The 20,325-nt window shown below is 40.2% G+C and overlaps 1 protein-coding gene and 1 non-coding gene across 14 annotated transcripts in view; one reads left to right on the top strand and one right to left on the bottom strand.

Moving 5' to 3' along the window:
• MRTFB (myocardin related transcription factor B) overlaps positions 1-20,325 on the bottom strand; it is a 208,143-nt gene that overhangs the window by 148,194 nt on the left and 39,624 nt on the right. The gene's annotated exons all lie outside the window — the stretch shown is intronic.
• Positions 4,397-4,500, top strand: LOC136162068 (U6 spliceosomal RNA). The gene has a single exon (XR_010661919.1). It is a non-coding gene; the product is annotated as a U6 spliceosomal RNA (small nuclear RNA).

Below are 20,325 nucleotides of genomic sequence, written 5' to 3'. Positions count from 1 at the left end.
CTAAAAAAGTTATCTAGAAAACTAGGGGGGGGGATTAGAAAACTAGAAAAGAAAGTTATCTAAAAAAGTTCTAAACTTTTCACAAAGTGATATAATATGCATCTTAATGCACAGTAACCACATTCATAAATTTAAAAAAACACATTATTATGTCCAAACTAGTTAAGCTTAAACATTCCCAGAATCACTTCTACAACACCGGAGTATAATTTCAGACATTACAACCACACTACCTTATGGATACCTTGTCTTCTTCAGAACATACACGATGAGGAAAACATCTCATTCCCCCACAAACACTCCTTTTCAGCTCAGAATTCTATCACAAGGTCCTTTCTTGCACTGAAAGGAAATCATCACCGTGGCAGGCTGCATTTTCAAAAGGAAGACATGACACTACCTTCATCCCTACGTCTTCTCATTGCAACCTGACTGGCATTCCTCCCATCAAAAGCTGAGGCCTAAGCTGCTTCTGCTTGCATCTAGGCTCATCTGTGCTGTAGAGGCAGGGGGGTTACATGACTTATAAGATTAGGTCATAATAGATCTGCCTAGGTCCCTTAGAATATTCATCTCTGGAGTTGCTGAGATGCCCTGAGGCTGCTGTATGGTGAGGAAGCCAAAACTAGCCCGTGAAGAACACATACCAGCCCTAAGATGAGGTAAAGAGACAGAAATGCTTGGGTAGCCCCCAGCTACTTCACTCACCTTCCCTTGCTGTTGCATTTTCAGCCACTGTCTGACTGCAACCAAACCAGACACCAAACCACAACTGCCCAGCTGAACTCTCCTCAAACCCCTTACCCGTAGAAGATAATAAGTAACTACTGTGGGTTTCAGCCACTAAGTTTCGGGTGATATGTTATATAACAATAGTAACTGTAATATTTACTCTAGGTAACATGTACTCCTTAATCCAGGGTCTATACTTGGCACCAGGAAGAGAAAATTCAATTAATTTTCCAATAGTAGAAATACTAAAAAATTCATAGCTCATTCTCAGTGTTCTGTGAACTTACTATCAATTCATTTGACAGTGTTAATTTTTTTTAATTAAAAAAAATTTTATTGGGACAATGTTATTTTAAATCACAGTTTCACTTTTCACAATTCTGGTCATACTAACATGAACTAATTAAAAGATAGTTTATCTATATTTTCTTAATTATGAGGCCCAGAACTGAATCCACTCTTCTAATGAATGCACACATGAACTGATGAAAATTGAAGGAAGACTATTTCATTTACTGGTGAGGCTTTTATTAATTTGGTGTGAATTTATACATATGAACCTTTAACAAAATCCTTTGCTGCAGGGAATGGTATATTACAGGATATCAGTTCAGAGTTAAGGCTCTGGAGTTAGATATGAAGACAAAATTCAGCAATATCATTAAGAAGCTATATAACTTTGAGCAAGGTGTATTAACTCAATAAAACGTAATTCTTTAATTTATAAACAGGTCACAGACCCTAGTTTAAATTAATGAGATTATGATAAAGTTGGAATGTCAGCATATAAGTAGCCACTATTATAATGGTTTCTCCAATCATCCTCTTCCTATTTAACTGATTTTTTGCTTGTTTTAATTCAAGGCCAGAGCCTCATAATTATCTCTATTAAAAAAAGCTCTTCTTATATTTATTGCTTCATTTATTTATGATCTTTTAAACAAATGATCATTAATAGAAGATGTAATGGAAGAAAACACAATTACACACATTAACAATAGCAACGAAAAATATAAAATATCTACAAATAAATGTAACTGGGAATGTACAAAATCTTTACAAGGAAAATGTTAACACATTACTGAAGAACTGCAATGAAGACTTGAAGAACTACAGTATATTATATTCTTGGACAGGAAGACAATATCGCATAGATGTCTATTCTGCCTAATTCAACTTATAAAATTTAAATGATTGAAATAAAAGTACAAAAAGGATCATTTTTCCTTTGAAGTGGCGTAGGGAACCTGGGCAAGCTAATGCTAAAGCCCTTATGGAAAAGAAAAGAAAAGAAAAAAAAAAAGCACAAGTTGCTTGGAAAACCACTGAAAGAGAGGCAAGAGTGCTACTAGCCTTAGCAAATATGCAAATATATTGTGAAACCGCAATGATTAAAACAGTAGGACATTAGTTCTGAAGTGAGAGACAGAAAGACAAGATACAGAAGAGAAGGTCTAAAAATTGATACATCTATGCATGGAAATTTAGTATACAGTAACACTGGAATTGCAAATTAAGAGCTTAAAAGATGGACTTTTTGAAGAAAGGGGCGGGGGAGAAAAACTTGACATAGTTCAGAAGGATAAATCGCCCATGAATCAGAGATTTAAAGGTTAAAATAAGAGATCATAAAGGTTATAGAAGAAAATTTATTTCTTTGCCACTGCCATTTCATTGCCAATGCCATTGCCCCTCCATTGTCTTGGGGGAGATCTATCACCCCAACTCCTGAAGCCACAGAAAAAGATGAATAAGTTATGTAATTATATATGGTGGCTCAGATGGTAAAGAATCTGCCTGCAATGCAGGAGACCTGGGTTCGATCCCTGGGTTGGGAAGATACCCTGGAAGAGGGCATGACAATCCACTCCAGCATTCCTGCCTAGAGAATCCCATGGACAGAGGAGCCTGGATGCCTTCAGTCCGTGGGGTCGCAAAGAGTCGGACATGACTGAACAACTAAACATGTGCATATGTATTTATATGTATATTCATATCAATGTCTACATGCCAGGAAAACCATAAACAAGATCAAAAGTGATCAAAATGACATACCAGGAAGTCTGTATTTGCAACTTATCACACAAAGGAATAAGCTCTTATAAACAGAAAAGATCAATAATCAAAATTTTTTAATGAGCAAAGGATATGAATAAAGCTCACAGAGAAGGAATGTTTTTTAAAAATATAACAAGATGCCCAACCCTCCTCACAAAGAAAGAAATGTTAAAACTACCACAGGAAACCATTTTCATTTAGACTGGCAAAATTCTGAAAATTTAATAACACAGATTGGCAAGATTGGGCCTTACCTCATAAATTAGAAGGATATAAAGTGCTGTAACCTTTATGGATAAAAATTTGTCAACACCTATTAAGATTACAAATACACAAACTCTTTGATCCATCAATTTATCTTCTGGGAATTTACACATTCAAGATGAAACTATAGGTGGGACTTTCAGAAAGGCAGAGAAGAGAGTTCAGAAAGTCCTCTCCCCAAAGGCAATGACAAAACAAGACAAAACTGCCAAAAATAACCTTTTCAAAACTCCAGAAACTAACCAAAGGCATATAACAAATGCAGAAATATTTATTCAATAAAAAACACCTACTGAACCTTCATTTGAGAAAAAAAAAAAATTCTGTGGCATTTTTGCAAATCACATATCAGGTAACAAACTGCTTGATCCAGAATGTAAAAGACAGAAATTCCAATTTAAAGATGGGCAAAAGATTTGAATAAGCATTTCACTAAAGGGGATATACAGATTACAGTCTGATAAACACATGAAAAGATGCTCAGTATCATCAGTCACTTGCACAGGGAAGTGCAATTAAAACCACAATGCGATAGCCCTTGACACCCACTAGAATGGCTATAGTAAAAAAGACAATTAAAGTGTTGGAAAGGGTGTGGAGTGTAATTTCACCATGATCAAGAATTCCACTCCTAGTTATCCATCCAAAAGAAATGAAAACATAAAATCCACACAAAAATTTGTAAACATACATTCATAGCAGCATTGTTCATAATAGCTCAAAACCATAAACAACTTAAATGTCCATTAATTAGTGAATGGATTAACCAAATGTGGTATACATTCCAGTGGAATATTATTTAGCCACCAAAAAAGAAAGGAGCACTGATATAATACAAACAAAACTAAAAACATTATGCTACATCAAAGAAGACAGATGCTGAAGACCACATGTTGCATGATTCCATTTACATGAAATTTCCAGAAAAAGCAAATCTGTAGAGGCAGAAAACAGACTAGTGTTTTTCCAGGGTTGGGGGTAGGAAGAGAGATTAACTGTAAATGGGCAAAGGTTTCTTTCTGGTGTGATGAAATGTAAAATTAGATTGTAGTGATGGCTGCCCAATTCTGTAAATTAACCAAAATCCATTAAATTTTACACTTTTAAATGAGTGAATCTTAAGGTATGTAAATGATACCTCAATAAGGCTGCTTTTTAAAAGATACTATAATCTGCGTGTGAATGCTTATAGGAGCTTTATTCATTAAGTCTAAAAAACTGGAAACAATCCAAAGCCCTTCGGTTTGGATAGGATAAAACACTGTGGCGCATGCATATCATACAATACCACTGAGCAATAACAGGGATGAGCAACACCCTCCGTAACAAGACAGCTGAACCTGTGCTTGCTTTGGCAGCACATGTACTAAAATTGGAACAATACAGAGATTAGCATGGCCCCTGCGCAAGGATGACACACAAATCCGTGAAGCGTTCCATATTTTTTGGATAAGGAAGCTGTGGTACATATACACCATGGAATATTACTCAGCCGTTAAAAAGAATTCATTTGAATCAGTTCTAATGAGATGGATGAAACTGGAGCCCATTATACAGAGTGAAGTAAGCCAGAAAGATAAAGACCAATACAGTATACTAACACATATATATGGAATTTAAAAAGACGGTAACAATAACCCTATATGCAGGACAGAAAAAGAGACACAAATGTATAGAACAGACTTTTGGACTCTCTGGGAGAAGGCGAGAGTGGGATGATCTGAGAGAATAGCATTGAAACATGTATATTATCAAGGGTGAAACAGATCACCAGCCCAGGCTGGATGCATGAGACAAATGCTCAGGCCTGGTGCACTGGGAAGACCCAGAGGGATGGGATGGGGAGGGAGGCGGGAGGGGGGATCAGGATGGGGAACACATGTAAATCCATGGCCGATTCATATCAATGTGTGGCAAAAACCACTACAATATTATAAAGTAATTAGCCTCCAACTAATAAAAATAAATGAAAAAATAATAATAAATGAAAAAAAAAAAGACAAAAAAAAAAGAAGGCTGAAACTGAGACGTATTATGTTAAGTGAAAGAAGCCACCCTCAGAGGCGTTGGTACAGGGACACTGTGGAAAGTGCAGAGAGCAGACCCCTGGCTGGCAGAGGTGGGGTTGATGACAAAGAGGAAGCCAAGGGAGTGGGGAGGTGGAGCTGCTGTGTACCTCGATTATGGGTGTGGTTACACAACCCTATATATTTGTCAAAAACCAGGACTGTATGTCAAAAACAGTGACTGTGGGACTTGCCTGGTGGTCCAGTGGCTAAGAATCTGCCTGTCAACACAGGGGACATGGGTTCAATTCCTTGTCCAGGAATTAAGATCTCACATGCCGTGGAGCAACTAATTAGCCCACGAGCCGCAATGAGCCGGATCGCAGCAGCTAATGCCGTCCAAGCACACGGAGCCTGTGCCGTGCGGCACCAAAAGCCTCACAAGGAGGAGCCCAGACAGCAGCCAGAGAGGGCCGCTGCGTGCTGCAACTAGGAAAAGTCCAAGTGCAGCAATGAAGACCCAGCGCAGGCCTGAATACATACTTCTCTAAAAAGTGTTGTTAATGTGTATATTAGACATAAATTTAAAACAATGACATTGTATTTGTTGCAGTATGATTTTTAATACCAACCAATTAGAAACAACTCCAGTCATGATCAATAGGAAATGAGTTAAATTACCGTACAACCAAACAAAACATTAATGCTACATGGTTATAAGAAAGAATGAGTAAGCTCTCATAATACTGACATGGAAAGATATAAGCTTTATTGGTAAGTGAAACAGTGAACTAGAAAAAGAGAAAAAGAAGAATATAAACATATTCAGTTTTGCTAAACTGAAACTCTGAAAACACAAGAAAGCAGTAGAACCATTTTCAACTGAGGGAGTGTGAGTGTGGTGTGCAATAGGGTGACTGCTGTCAGAGGGGAGAGAAAGATGTTAGTACTGTTTTATTATTACTTTTGAACTTTGCATTGTTTAGTTGTTAAGTTGTGTCTGACTTTTTTGCGACCCCATGGACTGTAGCCTGTCAGACTCCTCTGTCTGTGAATTTCCCAGGCAAGAATACCAGAGCGGGTTGCCATTTCCTTCTCCAGGGATGTTTGAAGACATGAACGGTAAAAAGGACACAAATAAACACAAAAATCAGTTTCTGAATGTTGTTCCATCTTCCGATATATACACTCTCAATGCTGTGCCATCTGAAATTTGTTTGCCGATTGTATATTCATCTTAGTCAATGACTAAAATCAAAACTGAAGAGAACTAGGGAAATCCTTGCAACAAATTAATAAAAATCTTTCTTAAATTGATGTTAATCCATTACTACACACTATCCTAACTTCAGGAGTTATGTGAAGCACAACTGTGGGTGAGTTGCTTAACTTCCCTAAACCTCTTTGTAAAATGGGTGTAAATGATATCTCTCTTCAGTTCAGTCGCTCAGTTGTGTCTGATTCTCGGCGACCCCACGGACTGCAGCACACCAGGCCTCTCTGTCCACCACCAACTCCTGGAGTTGACTCAAACTCATGTCCATTGTCGGGGTGCAAATTAAATGTGGCAGTACCCGTCAAGTGCCTGGAGTCAAGGCTGGCACTGAGCAGGCATTCAACAATTGCACATTGGCTTTGTTTTTAGTTAGGGCTGGTTCCTGGCTGACGTATTCACCTAACTGTCACAGTGTTCAGCCCACATTTCACGAGAGACCTTGTCACATAAGACCTGTGGTGGCGAAAGCTGCTTGGGTTCAAATTTCAGCTCTGAAATTTTCTAGCTGGTGGGCAAACCACTTAAAACTTCCAAAGCCTCAGGATCTTTAGTTAAAAATGGGGTGACAAAGGTATTTATTTCACAGGATTAAAAGGAGAATTGAATGGATTTGAGGTGCAGAGCAGTGCTTTGAGCAGATATTAAGTAATCAACAAATATTAGCAACTCCTGATCCCCTAATGCAATTATTATGGGAATTTTTTTAAATTTTATTTTTCTTATTAGTTGGAGGCTAATTACTTCACAACATTTCATTGGGTTTTGTCATCATTGACATGAATCAGTCATGGAGTTACATGTATTCCCCATCCCGATCCCATTATGGGAATTTTATAAAAACTTCATGTTAAAGCTCATTTCTAGCTTGTCTTGACCTGCTAATACTGCAAACTTCTAAGCAAAAAAGAGTTTATTTCTACCAAATGTTCTGACACACACACAAAAACATTCTGATGAATAAATGATAATACGGTTTTTAAATTTCCCTAACAGGCATACACAAGCTAGCTCTAAAAGTAATGGAGGTTGAAATCAATATTCATATTTTGTACTGTTTTCTCTAATATTTGGGATTTAACAGGTTTTGGATTTCTAGATATTTGGCAATATAGCATGGCTATATATACAGGTTGTTCTGAAAAAATAAAAAAACTAGGTACGCAAACTAATTTCAGTGATTATAAGAATTTACCAAGTTTTTTTAAAAGTACAATTAATAAAATAAAAACTCTCTCTATACTTTTTATTTCTTATAACCTTGTTATCTCTTCAACTTTTTCCTAAAGTAGCCAGAAAAGTTCAGGATTTTGTATTTAGTCCTTGAAAGTTAATTGTTTACGATTATAATTTCTGTACTGGAAATGACTAAACCAATGAAGAGGAAGGAGCTCAGGTTTCTATGTTCCGTAAGCCCTTTGTTTTTCAAGCAGCATCATTTTAATTACTTCCTATAAATACATCAATGTCCTTAAGAAAAATGTTTTTCAGATAAAAACTAAAAACCTTTAATCATCTTTTGGAACATGATGGAAATGACCTCAGCATATTATAAACCTTCTAAAACAGATTTAGTGCATGAAAACTCATTTGCCCAATGAGAAAAGCAACTAGTTACATGGCATTACTACTAATCAAATTATTTTAAGAAGAAAAAGACTATCAGATGAGCAACAACAGAGTATTTTTAGAGAATTCTAGGAGATCTTGGCTGACATAACCATTCTCTCTTTGCCAAGCCAGGATTTCCATTAAACTTTGGGTAAGAATTCAGACATTTCAAATGAGAGAGAGCCCCAAGTATTTATCCCCAATGGAATTCTGAACATGAAGCAAAGATGGCCTTTCCAGAAGGGCTGGGCAGAGGGTGATGTAACATGATATATCAGAGGGTGTGCCTGTGTAGCCATTCATACACCCGCCCGTCAGGTAGGCTAGAGGCAGCCGCCCCCACCAACCTACCCAAGGTGTCACGCAGAGGGCAGACACCCCTGTTAGCATGACATCCAGCTCCCTCTCCTTAGAACAAAGCACTGGTAAAGACTGTCAGCCTTAAATGGTCTTTGAGGCTGCAGGCAAGTGATTCCAGACAGGTCTTTATCTGATCTAGGCAGTTCCACCAGGTGACTGGAACAGGGAATTCCAACAGGTACCAAAATACAAAACAAAAGGCAGATTTCTCAGTTATGAACAACTCAACCCCATTCACATCACTAAAGTTCTCAACACACTTGTCTGCAGCCTCAAGTGCAGTACTTGGGCACAATCTCAAAAAAGCCAGAATTATCTCGGTTCATTTCCAAGGCAACCATTCAATATCACAGTAATACGGTGATACTGAAGAAGAAGCTGAAGTTGAACAGTTCTATAAAGACTTTCTATAACCAACACCAAAAAAGATGTCCTTTCATCACAGGGGACTGGAATGCAAAAGTAGGAAGTCAAGAGATACCTGAAGTAACAGGCAAGTTTGGCCTTGGAGTACAAAATGAAGTAGGGCAAAGGCTAACAGAGTTTTGTCAAGAGAACACACTGATCTTAGCAAACACTCTCTCTGAACAATACAAGCAAAGACTCTACACACAGACAGCACCAGATGGTCAAAACTGAAGTCTGATAGATTATATCTTTTGCAGCGGGAGACACACAAGCTCTATGGAGTCAGAAAAAACAAGACCTGGAGCTGACCGTGGCTCAGATCATGAGCTCTTTATTGCAAAACTCAGGCTTAAATTGAAGAAGATAGGGTAAACCACCAGGCCATTCAGGTATGACCTAAATCAAATGCTTTATGATCATACAGTGGAGGTGACGAATAGATTCAAGGGATTAGATCTGATAGACAGAGTGCCTGAAGAACTACAGATGGAGGTTCGTAATATTGTATAGGAGGTGGTGACCAAAACCATCCCAAAGAAAAAGAAAAGCAAGAAAGCAAACTGGTTGTTTGAGGAGGCTTTACAAACAGTTGAGGAAAGAAAAGAAGCAAAAAGCATGGGAGAAAGGGAAAGATATGCCCATCAGAACACGGAGTTCCAGAGAATAGTAAGGAGAGATACGAAGGCCTTTCTAAATGAACAATGCAAACAAGTAGAGGAAAACAACAGAATGAGAAAGACTAGAAATCTCTTCAAGAAAATTGGAGATATCAAGGAAACATTTCATGCAAGGATGGACAAGATAAAGGACAGAAACAGTAAGGACCTAACAGAATCAGAAAAGATAAGAAGAGGTGGCAAGAAAACACAAAGAACTATACAAAAAAAGTCTTAATAACCAGAAATAATTACAATAGTGTGGTCCCTCACTTAGAGCCAGACATCCTGGAGTATGAAGTTAAGTGGGCCTTAGGAAGCATTACCACAAACAAAGCTAGTGAAAGTGACGAAATTTAAAAACTTAAAAGATGAGCTATTTAAAAACCTAAAGGATGATGCTGTTAAAGTGCTACACTCAATATGTCAGCAAGTTTGGAAAACTCAGCAGTGGCCACAGGACTGGAAAAGGTCAGTTTTCATTCCAATCCCAAAGAAAGGCAAACTACTGTATAAGTGTGCTCATTTTGGATGCTACTAAAGTTATGCTCAAAATTCTTCAAGTTAGGCTTCAGCAGTACATGAACGGAGAACTTCCTGATATAAGCTGGATTTAGAAAAGGCAGAGAAAACAGAGATCAAATTGCCAACACTTGTTGGATCATACAGAAAGCAAGGGAATTCCAGAAAAACATCTACTTCTGCTTCATTGACTACGTTAAAGTCTTTGACTGTGTGCATCACAACAAACTATGAAAAATTCTTAAAGAAATGGGAATACCACACCAACGTACCTGTCTCCTAAGAAACCCGTAGGTGGGTCTAGAAGCAGCAGTTAGAATCTTAAATGCAACAACTGATTGGTTCAAAATTAGGAAAGGAGTGTGACAAGGCTGTGTACTGTCACCCTATTTAACTTATACTGGGAGTACATCATGCAAAATACCACATTGGTGATTCACAAGCTAGAATCAAGACTGCCAGGAGAAATATCAACAACCTTGGATATACAGATGATACAACTCTATGGCAGACAATGAAGAGGAACCAAAAAGTTGAAGATGAGGATGAAAGAGGAGATTGAAAAAACTGGTTTAAAACTCAACATTGAAAAAACTGAGATCAAGGCATCTGGTCTCATCACTACATGGCAAACAGAAGGGGAAAAAGTGGAAGCAGTGACAGGTTTTACTTTTTGGGTTCCAAAATCACTGTGAATGGTGACTGCAGTCATGAAATTAAAAGACGCTTACTCCTTGGAAGAAAAGCTATGTCTAACCTAGACAAAGTATTAAAAAGCAAATATTCCACTTTGCCAACAAATGTCCGTATAATCAAGGCTATGATTTTTCCAGTAGTCATGTATGGATGTGAGTCGGACTATAAAGAAAGCTGAGTGCCAAAGAATTGATGCTTTAGAACTGTGGCGTTGGAGAAGACTCTGGAGAGCCCCTTGGACTGCAAGGAGATCCAACCAGTCCATCCTAAAGGAAATCAGTCCTGAATATTCATTAAGGACTGGCACTGAAGCTGAAACTCCAATACTTTGGCCATCTGATGCAAAGAACTGACTCATTTGAAAAGACCTTGATGCTGGGCAAGAATGAGGGCAGGAGGAGAAGGGAATGACAGAAGATGAGATGGTTGGAAGGCATCGCCAACTCAATGGACATGAGTTTGAGTAAACTGGGAGTTGGTGATGGACAGGGAGGCCTGGTGTGCTACAGTCCATGGGGTCGCAAAGAGTCGGACACAACTGAGCAACTGAACTGAATACTTCAATAAAATTAAACATTCAGTTCTGCAGTCACACCAGTCACATTTCAGGTGCTCAACAGACACACATGACTCATTACTACTGTCCTAGCAACAGGGAACAAAACATCCCCATCACTGCCCAAAGTGCTCCTGGGCAGTGCTACTCTGTATCCTTTGGCATTATGTAAATTTTTTTATATTGAGTGTGAAAGAAAAACAGATACTTTTTCAAAGGAAAAAAGATATTTTCAATTTGGGAGGAAAAAAAAAACAGGTTTTGGGTTTTTTTTTCCCCCTCATTCTATATCTCTTTTAATAGTTATCTTTTAACATTGCAGAAGCACCAGAAGCTTTGTTGTTATTTAATTGCTAAGCTGTGTCCAACTTTTTGCAACCCCATGAACTGCAGCACGCCAGGTTTCTCTGTTCTTCACTATCTCCCAGAGTTTGCTCAAACTCCTGTTCATTGAGTCGGTGATGCCATCCAACCATCTCATCCTCTGTCACCCTCTTCTCCTCCAGCCTTCAATCTTCCCAGCATCAGGGTCTTTTCCAATGAGTTGGTTCTTCACATCAAGTAGCCAAAGTAATGGAGCTTCAGCTTCAGCATCAGTCCTTCCAATGAATTTCAGGACTGACTTCCTTTAGGATTGACTGGTTTGATCTCCTTGCAGTCCAAGAGACTCTCAAGAGGCTTCTCCAACACCACACTTCGAAAGCATCAATTCTTGGGTGCTCAAGCCTTCTTTATGGTCCAACTCTCATATCCATAATGACCTTTATTCTGCCAATTTTCTCTAAGCTATTTAATTCTTACTAATTCAGTTCTACTTAACAAGAGTTCAGATGCTACCAAAAGAAGGAAGACAATGATATGATTTGAAGCATCGTGACATTGCTCTCGCTCTGTAACATCTAAAAAAGATCATGTTACTCATTCTCAGTAGAAGCAAGCACAGTTGACAGAAACCCTCTGCAGTTTAGACAAACATTTAAATTAAAGGCTTTCTTCAAAAGAATAATAGCATTTAAAAATAGTATTCATTTTTTTTCCTGATTCAATACAGTACAAAGTAGAGAAGAAAAACAAGCCTAAAGCTTAAAAAAAAAAAAAAGTGCCATTTTAACTGAAAAAGAAAATGACAACGCTAAGAACAAGTCTTGAAATGAAGGCTGTTAACACCAAAGCAGTGAATGTTCATAATAACCAGTTCCTCAGGGCTTTCTCAGGTAATAGAAGTTTGAAGCATCTAGTGAGGTTTTAAGAGAATAACATTTTAAATGAAAAGTTAATGAAAAGGTCTCCAAGAAAAAAAAAATAAGGCACATATATAAGTTCATAACGAATATACAGGTAAAACCACATACAGGAGACCCCGAGTTCCCTTTGAAAAACCATTAACTGCTGCTGGAAAATCGCAACCCCAGTCCCTGCTGGGATCCCCATTAGCATCCAGTAACCCATGAGGTCCCACAGTAGATGTAACCTGTGCCCTAATAGTCCTCCTCAAAACCCTCCACAGCATCACATCCACCTACTTTCCTAATGCAACCACCAGACCTGAAATTCCAATCATAGCCATCTGTTGAAGGTTCTTACTACAGGGCCATCCATAACATATAAAGACAGAAAGTCACAGTAATTAGGACAGTGTAGAATTGACACGAGGATGTACTACAGGCTGACGGAGCAAAGCCCATGTACGCTGAGCAAACTAGAGGCAGGATAAAGTAGCATCACAAACCAGCTGGGGGAAAATAAGCTCTGCAATCAAAGACATAGACGCGCGCAACTGGTTTATATTCACATGGAAAACTGTTCCCTATCTCATAAAGTGAGTGAAGTCGCTCAGTCGTGTCTGACTCTTTGCGACCCTGTGGACTGTAGCCCACCAGGCTCCTCCGTCCATGGGATTCTCCAGGCAAGAATACTGGAGTGGGTTGCCATTTCCTTTTCCAGGGGATCTTCCCGACCCAGGGATCAAACCCAGGTCTCCCTCATTGCAGGCAGACACTTTAACTTCTGAGCCACCCACACACAAATAAATTCCGTGTGTATTAGGCTTCCACTGAAGAGCAGAACTTTTGGAAGAAAATATGGTGGGATCTCTTTATGATCCCAAAGTACTCAGAGTACAGAGAGACTTATTAAATTTGGTATAAAAGGGCACCAGCCATAAACGAACAGACTAATAAGTATGACTTGACTAAAATGTAAAACTTAAACACAACAAAGCACACCGTAAATGAAGTGGAAAGATAAGATACTGGCAGAACATATTCGAAATGCAAAATACCACCTGAGACAAATAGAATACATAAATAATTAAAGATATAAGGGGGAAAAAACAACCCAATAGAAAGCCATACCAGTCACAAAAGATGTAACTGAAACAGCCAAAAATAAACGTAAGAAATCATGCTCATACACACCAGAAATCAAGGAAATGCACAATTTCAAATTAGGAAAACTTCGAAAATCTGGCAATATCAGGGGTTAGCAAGGATGCAAAACAACAGGAACTCTCAGAGGGTGGGTTGAGGGCTGAAGTTTGTACAACACTGGAAAATGGTCTGGCAACAGCTAGTGAAGTCAAGGAGGCATGCACCCTATGCACCAACAATTCTACCTCTAGGTACAAACTTCAGAGAAGCTCTTAAATATGTACAAGATAGCATGTTCACAGTAACATCACTTAGTAGCAAAGCATGAAAATAACCCAACTTGCACTGACAGAGAAGAAACAAACTATAGTGTAATCCTAGAATACATACAGCAAAAAGGAAGAATTATTGGTACACACTTCTACACAGATACATCTCAAAGGTAAATGAAAAAGCAAGTTGCAGAAATATATACACAGTATGATACGATACAGTACAAAGTTCAAGATCCACAAACACTGTTGATTAACACATATGTATGTAATTAAGAAGAGAGCTAAGCATGGGAATGGTACACACCCACCGCAGGACGATGGTTCTCTGCAGAAGGAAGGTGGAGAAATAGCAGCTGGGAGGTTACACAGGGACAACAAATCTATGTGCAATGTTTTATTTTATATGATTTTAAGCTTTTAATGTAAAGCAATGGTAGTAAAATGTTATGATTTGACTAAAACTGTTCAAAGATCGTATTATTCTCTATATTTTTCTGTATTCATGAAATATTTCAAAGCATAAAGTAACTGTATTTTAAAGAAATATTAAAAGAAGCAGACATAGAGGTTTATCAAAATGGTTGTCTCCCGGTATTGAGCGTCTTGCCATGCCCTCCTCCAGGGGATCTTCCCAACCCAGGGACTTAAGCCAGATCTCCCACATTGCGGGCGGATTCTTTACCATCTGAGCCACCAGGGAAGCCAGGAATACTGGAGTGGGTAGCCTATCACTTCTCCAGGGGATCTCTCCAGGGAATCAAACCAGGGTCTCCTGAATTCCCCAGGCAGATTCTTTATCAGCTGAGCTACCAGGGAAGCACATGCCAGGAAAGACCCTGATGCTGGGAAAGATTGAAGGCAGGAGGAGAAGGGGATGACAGAGGACAAGATAGTTGGATGGCACCACCGACTCAATGGACATGAGTTTGAGCAAACTTTGGGAGATGGTGAAGGACAGGGAAGCCCGGTGTGCTGCCATCCATGGTGTTGCAAAGAGTCAGACATGACTGAACAACTGAACAACAACATTAGCCTCTGGCCATGAATAACTTTTCTTCTTTCTTTCCAGGTCTTCTGTATTTTGTAAGTTTCTTCCCTAGATGTCAACCCAGATACTTCTAGTCCAATTTACTCTCCTATCTTACTCCCCAAACCAACACTGTACTTTCTTGCTCCTTTGGTACAGAACTTGACATTGTAGTGTGCACTGTCTCCTCCACTGGAATGTGGGTTCTTGGAGGGCCCACCACACACATTCTCATTTTCACATAAATTATGTACTGCATGCCTACGATGTACCAGAGCCTATGCCAGGAGCTACAGAAAGATAAATGAACAAAACATACTGTTCTTCCCTCCATAGAGTTTAGTCTCAAAGAATAAAAACATTAAATAAAGAAAAAAATAATTAAAATTGTGAGGAATACTATGAAGGAAAAGAATAGGTGCCATGGGACGACATAATAGAAAGGCCTAACAATCTACACAGGATAGGAGAAATAGGGACATGCCAGGAAGGGAGGGGTGGAAGGGCCTCTGGACAGTGCCTTTCCCACCAGGCTAAAGCAACAAGGGCAGGGTCGCTTCTGACCCATATCTGTGCCCATGATTTTCATGGTGCTTTAACAAATGCTTTCTGGTTGATTCTAAGACACCTCTGAGCAATCAGCTCTAAGGCAGGAAAGAAGTCCTTAGGGGTCGGCCCAAAAGGCAAAAGTGGTTGTTTGAAGAGGCCAAACAGAGCGTGAGCCCACTGTGCAGTAACTTAACTCCTCACAAAGCACTTGCTATATATTCTCTCATCCTCCTCATGTGAAAGGCTCATTCATTCTCCCATCCATCCCCTTCCTTGCCCAGTACCTTCATCCTCATTTACCCAATTGAATACATTTAAGTGGACTACGTGTGACAAGTTTATGAAGATCCACATAAGCATAACCTCTGCCTAAAAGAGCTTTCCTTCTAGACAAGTTGATCAACTTAGGGTGACTGTGTCCCCCAGGGGACATTTAACAACGTCTGAAGGCATTTTTGGTTGTCACAATGGGGCAGAGGGCAGTGGGGCATTACTGGTTTCTACAGGGATGATGCTGAACATCCTATATGATGATTACAATGACACCTCCTCACCCGCAAAGAATTATCTGGCCCAAATGTCAATAATGCCAAGGTGGAGAAACCTGGTAGAGGCCACTGGGAACCAAGTCTAGAAGCTGACTGCTCAAGCAGAACAAATGTCGGCAGATGACGGCCAGAGGCCAAGTGGGTCTAGTGTCAGAGGCCTCAGAGAGTATTAAACACCAGGTCTTGGGTATATTAAAAGAAAAAAAAAAGTCAATCATGTAGCAGTTGAGAAACCTGCTCCAGAGAATCAGCAATGTAATTACATCACAATGCAACAGGAATACAAGGTGTTCCACACAAAGACGAGGAGGTTCCTAGTCTAGAAGCAGGGGAGAAAGGTTTCCTGGGAAGAGACAGCTAATTCAAAACATGAAAAATAATGAGTTAGGATGGAATGGAAGGACGGAAGCAGGACCAAGCAGCTTCCAGATGGAAGGTACAGCCAGTAGGCAGGTCACGATGGAGGGGACGAAAAGGGCTGGCCTGATGGAGACATGGGGAGTTGCCGAGGAAGGGCGGGAGAGGTAATGGGCCCACACACGCTGACCTGGGGTGATGCATGTAGAAATGCAGAGTTTAGGGCAATACAAAGCCACTGAAAGGACTGACACGGAGGAGGGATATGAACAAAACTTGTGTTAGGACAATCGCCTAGGAGAATGAACTGCCAGGGAACTGAGCAGGAGGGAGCTCCTGTAACAGAGGCGTGGCTTGACCTCACGGTGGTTCTGAGGATGGCGGGAGGCACTTAGATGCTCAGAAACAGGTTGTGATGTGTACCAATCAGAGTTCTCCAACCAGTCATTGTGAAGCCCTCAAATTCCAAAAGCCAAGTTTTCTGCAATTCATCTGTGGCCCAACCTAACTAGAATTATGTGTCAGCAAAACCAGAACCTGAACTGACTTGCAGCTATTTATAGTACATTTATCCCATTTATATGAATGCTTCAAGTCAGAGGATTAATGTTTGATTGCAAGACTCTGCCCCAGACCTCACGGGGTGGCATATTCACTTTTTAAAATTCAAAGAAGTCTGTATTCCAAAATGCAGCTGGGCCCCAGGATTTAAGATAAGGGATTGTGGACCTATACAAGGTGCTGAATAAATTTTCATCAAACTACATGAAATTACGCAAAGCAGGTTACTGAATTATTATTTCTTCAGAGTATTTTTCTAACAACAGTATGAAACTTCCAGATACCACACATACACATACACAATTCATTTTATGGAATGTTGCCTCAAAACAACCTAGAAATCTGGCAAGTGACCCTAGCAAACTCACAGTAGTGGGATTTGGGGAAAGAACTTTAAAAAATTATTTCACAGAAACGTATTTACTTCATAATTCCTCCCTGTGGGACTGCCACACAGAAGAAAAAATAGGTATAATCAGTAGCAAGAAACAGATTTTCATGTTCAGTAGAATAATTCCAAGTCAAGTCATTCAGGAGTCGAAAGAGAATTGAGGTCACCTTCCGAATCGCTGTTCGCACAGCCACAAACACGTTAGCAACTTGACTGATGTTTTCTTGGTAAAGGAGACCAGGCTGTTTTATAATTGTGTTGAGTACTGCAAACAGTTGTGTCAAGTGGGCATGGGCTACAGCTGCGGTGGTAAGGGGGCAGTCACTCTCATTCCTTCCTTCCTTCCTTCAACACACATCTGTGAAGAGGTTTCTGTGCGCCCAGCACTGTTTATTCTAGATGCTAAGGATGCAGCAAGCATAAGAGAGACAGACGTGACCCCTCAGAGGTTACGGATTTTACAGGGGCACAAGAACAGGAAGCACATAATTACAATCAGGTGTAAACAGCTAGGACGGGAAAGCATGATGACAACATACAGCAGTGGGGCCAAATGCAGCAGCAAGAAAAGAATCTAGAAAGACTCTCTAAGCAAGTGACACTGAAGACTAAAACATAATTTAAAATTATTGATCTAAAGGGACTAGAAGGAGAATAAGAAACTGAAGCAAACCAGAAAACTGTAGGAGACCAGAGACCAGGAGAAATTACTGGTTTAACTCAGTGAAGTTCAGAGCCAGCAGAAACAGGGAAAATTGAAGCCTGAGTGTAGGTTCGAAAGAAGCTATTACCCTGAAGAAATCCTACTGGAAACTGGACTATGCTTTCTGATGTTCTGGAAAGTACTCTGCATCTAAAAATAGAACAAATGTGGGAAGCAGGGTTTAAAATACTTACATTTATTTTATGCTTGTTTAGAGGAAAACAACCCTTCTATGTAATAAAATACACCAAAAATGCACTTCAAACAGAAAAATTGAATAGTTGTATACTGAAACATTTAGAACACTTACAATGAGTTTAAATAGTAAATTAGGTCATTAGCAATATGCTGCCAACTTTGTAAAGCAGGATGGTCTGGCAGGGTATTTTAAAATAATAAATTTACCAGAAACATAATTGAGATATTCAGGTATCAATTGAGAAGACTTTGGCAACATTAAAGTTTCCAACCACAAATACATCAGTATAAATCATATGCTATAATTTGAACCTATGACAGCTTGAAAAGCAGATGCTAATATTCTACCCCAAAAGACCAAAAGGAACTACCATCCACAGTAGCTATTTTTACAGACAGACTCATTATGCCATGCCAGAGTAACAGGATTTTTAACACTAGTGTTAGCACATTTTAGTTCTGTGTAATATTTTTTATCCTAAAAAGATTGAGATTTACTAAAGGAGCTTACATTTGACTAAATGCACCTGGGAAAATTTGGGCAGGGGGGAACCAAGCTTGATATAAGAGAAAGCAGTAATACTTCACAACTGTTACTCAGCTTCTTTGCAGATACCCTTTCTTTTTTCCTACACCCTCTCCTCCCCAATTTTGATGGTCATCTATTGACCACCCAGATACTCCTAAATTCGTCACTGACTGGGTCTGATTTGTAGTTTTTCTTTCTCGGTAATCTCTGCCGTCATGCCCTGCTGCTCCTGGGCTGGGACTGAGCCGGCACCATCCTGCTCATCACTGCGGTTCCCAAACCTTCCTCTCCCTCCTCCCTAGGTCCCCCGGCTTTGAATGTTATATCCTGAGACTCTGTCACGGCTGCTGAGGCTGTGACCCAACATCTCCTCACTCTTCCTCAGCCACCTGCCCCCACGATCACCACCCGACCAGGACTGAGCCTTCAAGCATCGCAATTCCCTGCACCCAGCCTCCGGCCACTGCCGCCCAGACTCCCAGCTCACTTGCTTTCTAATTCCGGATCCAACAATCCGTTCTCCTCCTGGGGTCTCCACACTACTGACCCACCACCTTCTTACTGCCCTTCATTCCTTGACGGTCTCTCAACTCCAATGAGGAGATCCTCAACCCACGCTACCCCCACTCTACCCCTGAACACGGAAAAATGACAGGGGTGGGGAGTCGAAAGCTAGCAGAGCAATGCCTTCGAAGTGAGCAGAGGACTGTGCACAGGGCTTGGGCGGGTGGGCAGGAAGGGGCATGGGGGAGTGGGGAGGAAAGGTCAGGTGCAGCTTGCGCAGGGAAGGCTTGAGAACATTCTCTTCTGGTTGCTACTCAGTGAATGGAAGCGAGGCCATCAGGTGAGTGTGAGCAAGCAAAGAGGTGTTAGAGGACTGAGAGAAAGGAGAAACTAGCAGAGCGAGGATGGATGGATGGATGGATGCACCCGTCACTGAGGTCACAGCCCTTCCTGTGCTAAGCTCACCAGCCATCTGCCCTCACTCGCCTCTGCACCCAGCTTAGAACAGGGCAGAAGGTAGTGGTGGGATACCCGCCCTTCAACAACTGCAACACGCAAGTCAGGGTTTCCCCACTGAATGGATTCAGAAAACTGAAATGAGCCCACCACAAACTCACGTTAATTCATTTCAACTGGATTCTTAATGTTTTTCAATAAATCTTTTTTTTACCTCTGATAAGGCCCATCCAAAGCCCATGGCAAGCAGTGGTTTTCTACTTTCTTCAAGTCTCCAGCAACATCCTCCCCCATCACTCTGAGCAGATGAACGTGGCTTCTATTTTATTGAAGGCAAAGGCCACTTGATGTGAGTGAGCTTCTTTAAAACTTCCTGTCTTCATGACTCAAAATCTGTGTGTGTTTAACATCTACTGTCCTTCCCAGCCTGGCCCCCAAATGTTCTTTCCCTCATGCTACGGCAAACCCACCTCTCTCCCCACCACTCCCACCCCTAAGTTACACCACCTTATTCAGATATCCCCCTTTTGAGCATCTTGAATTTGCTAAAAGGATAGATTATGAAAAGAAAAAAGTATCCCAGATGAAAGAAACAAAATGAACAAGTTAAATAAGCAGGAAAGAGTATGGATTACTTATGAAAACAGTGCTAAAACCAGTCTTTTACACAGCATGGTGTGTTGGAAAGTGGTAGAAGTCATAAAGTTAGATGGATA

The sequence above is a fragment of the Muntiacus reevesi genome, chromosome 2 (assembly GCF_963930625.1).
Source record: "Muntiacus reevesi chromosome 2, mMunRee1.1, whole genome shotgun sequence".
NCBI lineage: Eukaryota > Metazoa > Chordata > Mammalia > Artiodactyla > Cervidae > Muntiacus > Muntiacus reevesi.
Note: the sequence above shows the minus strand (reverse complement) of the source record. Positions and strands in the feature narration are given on the sequence as shown.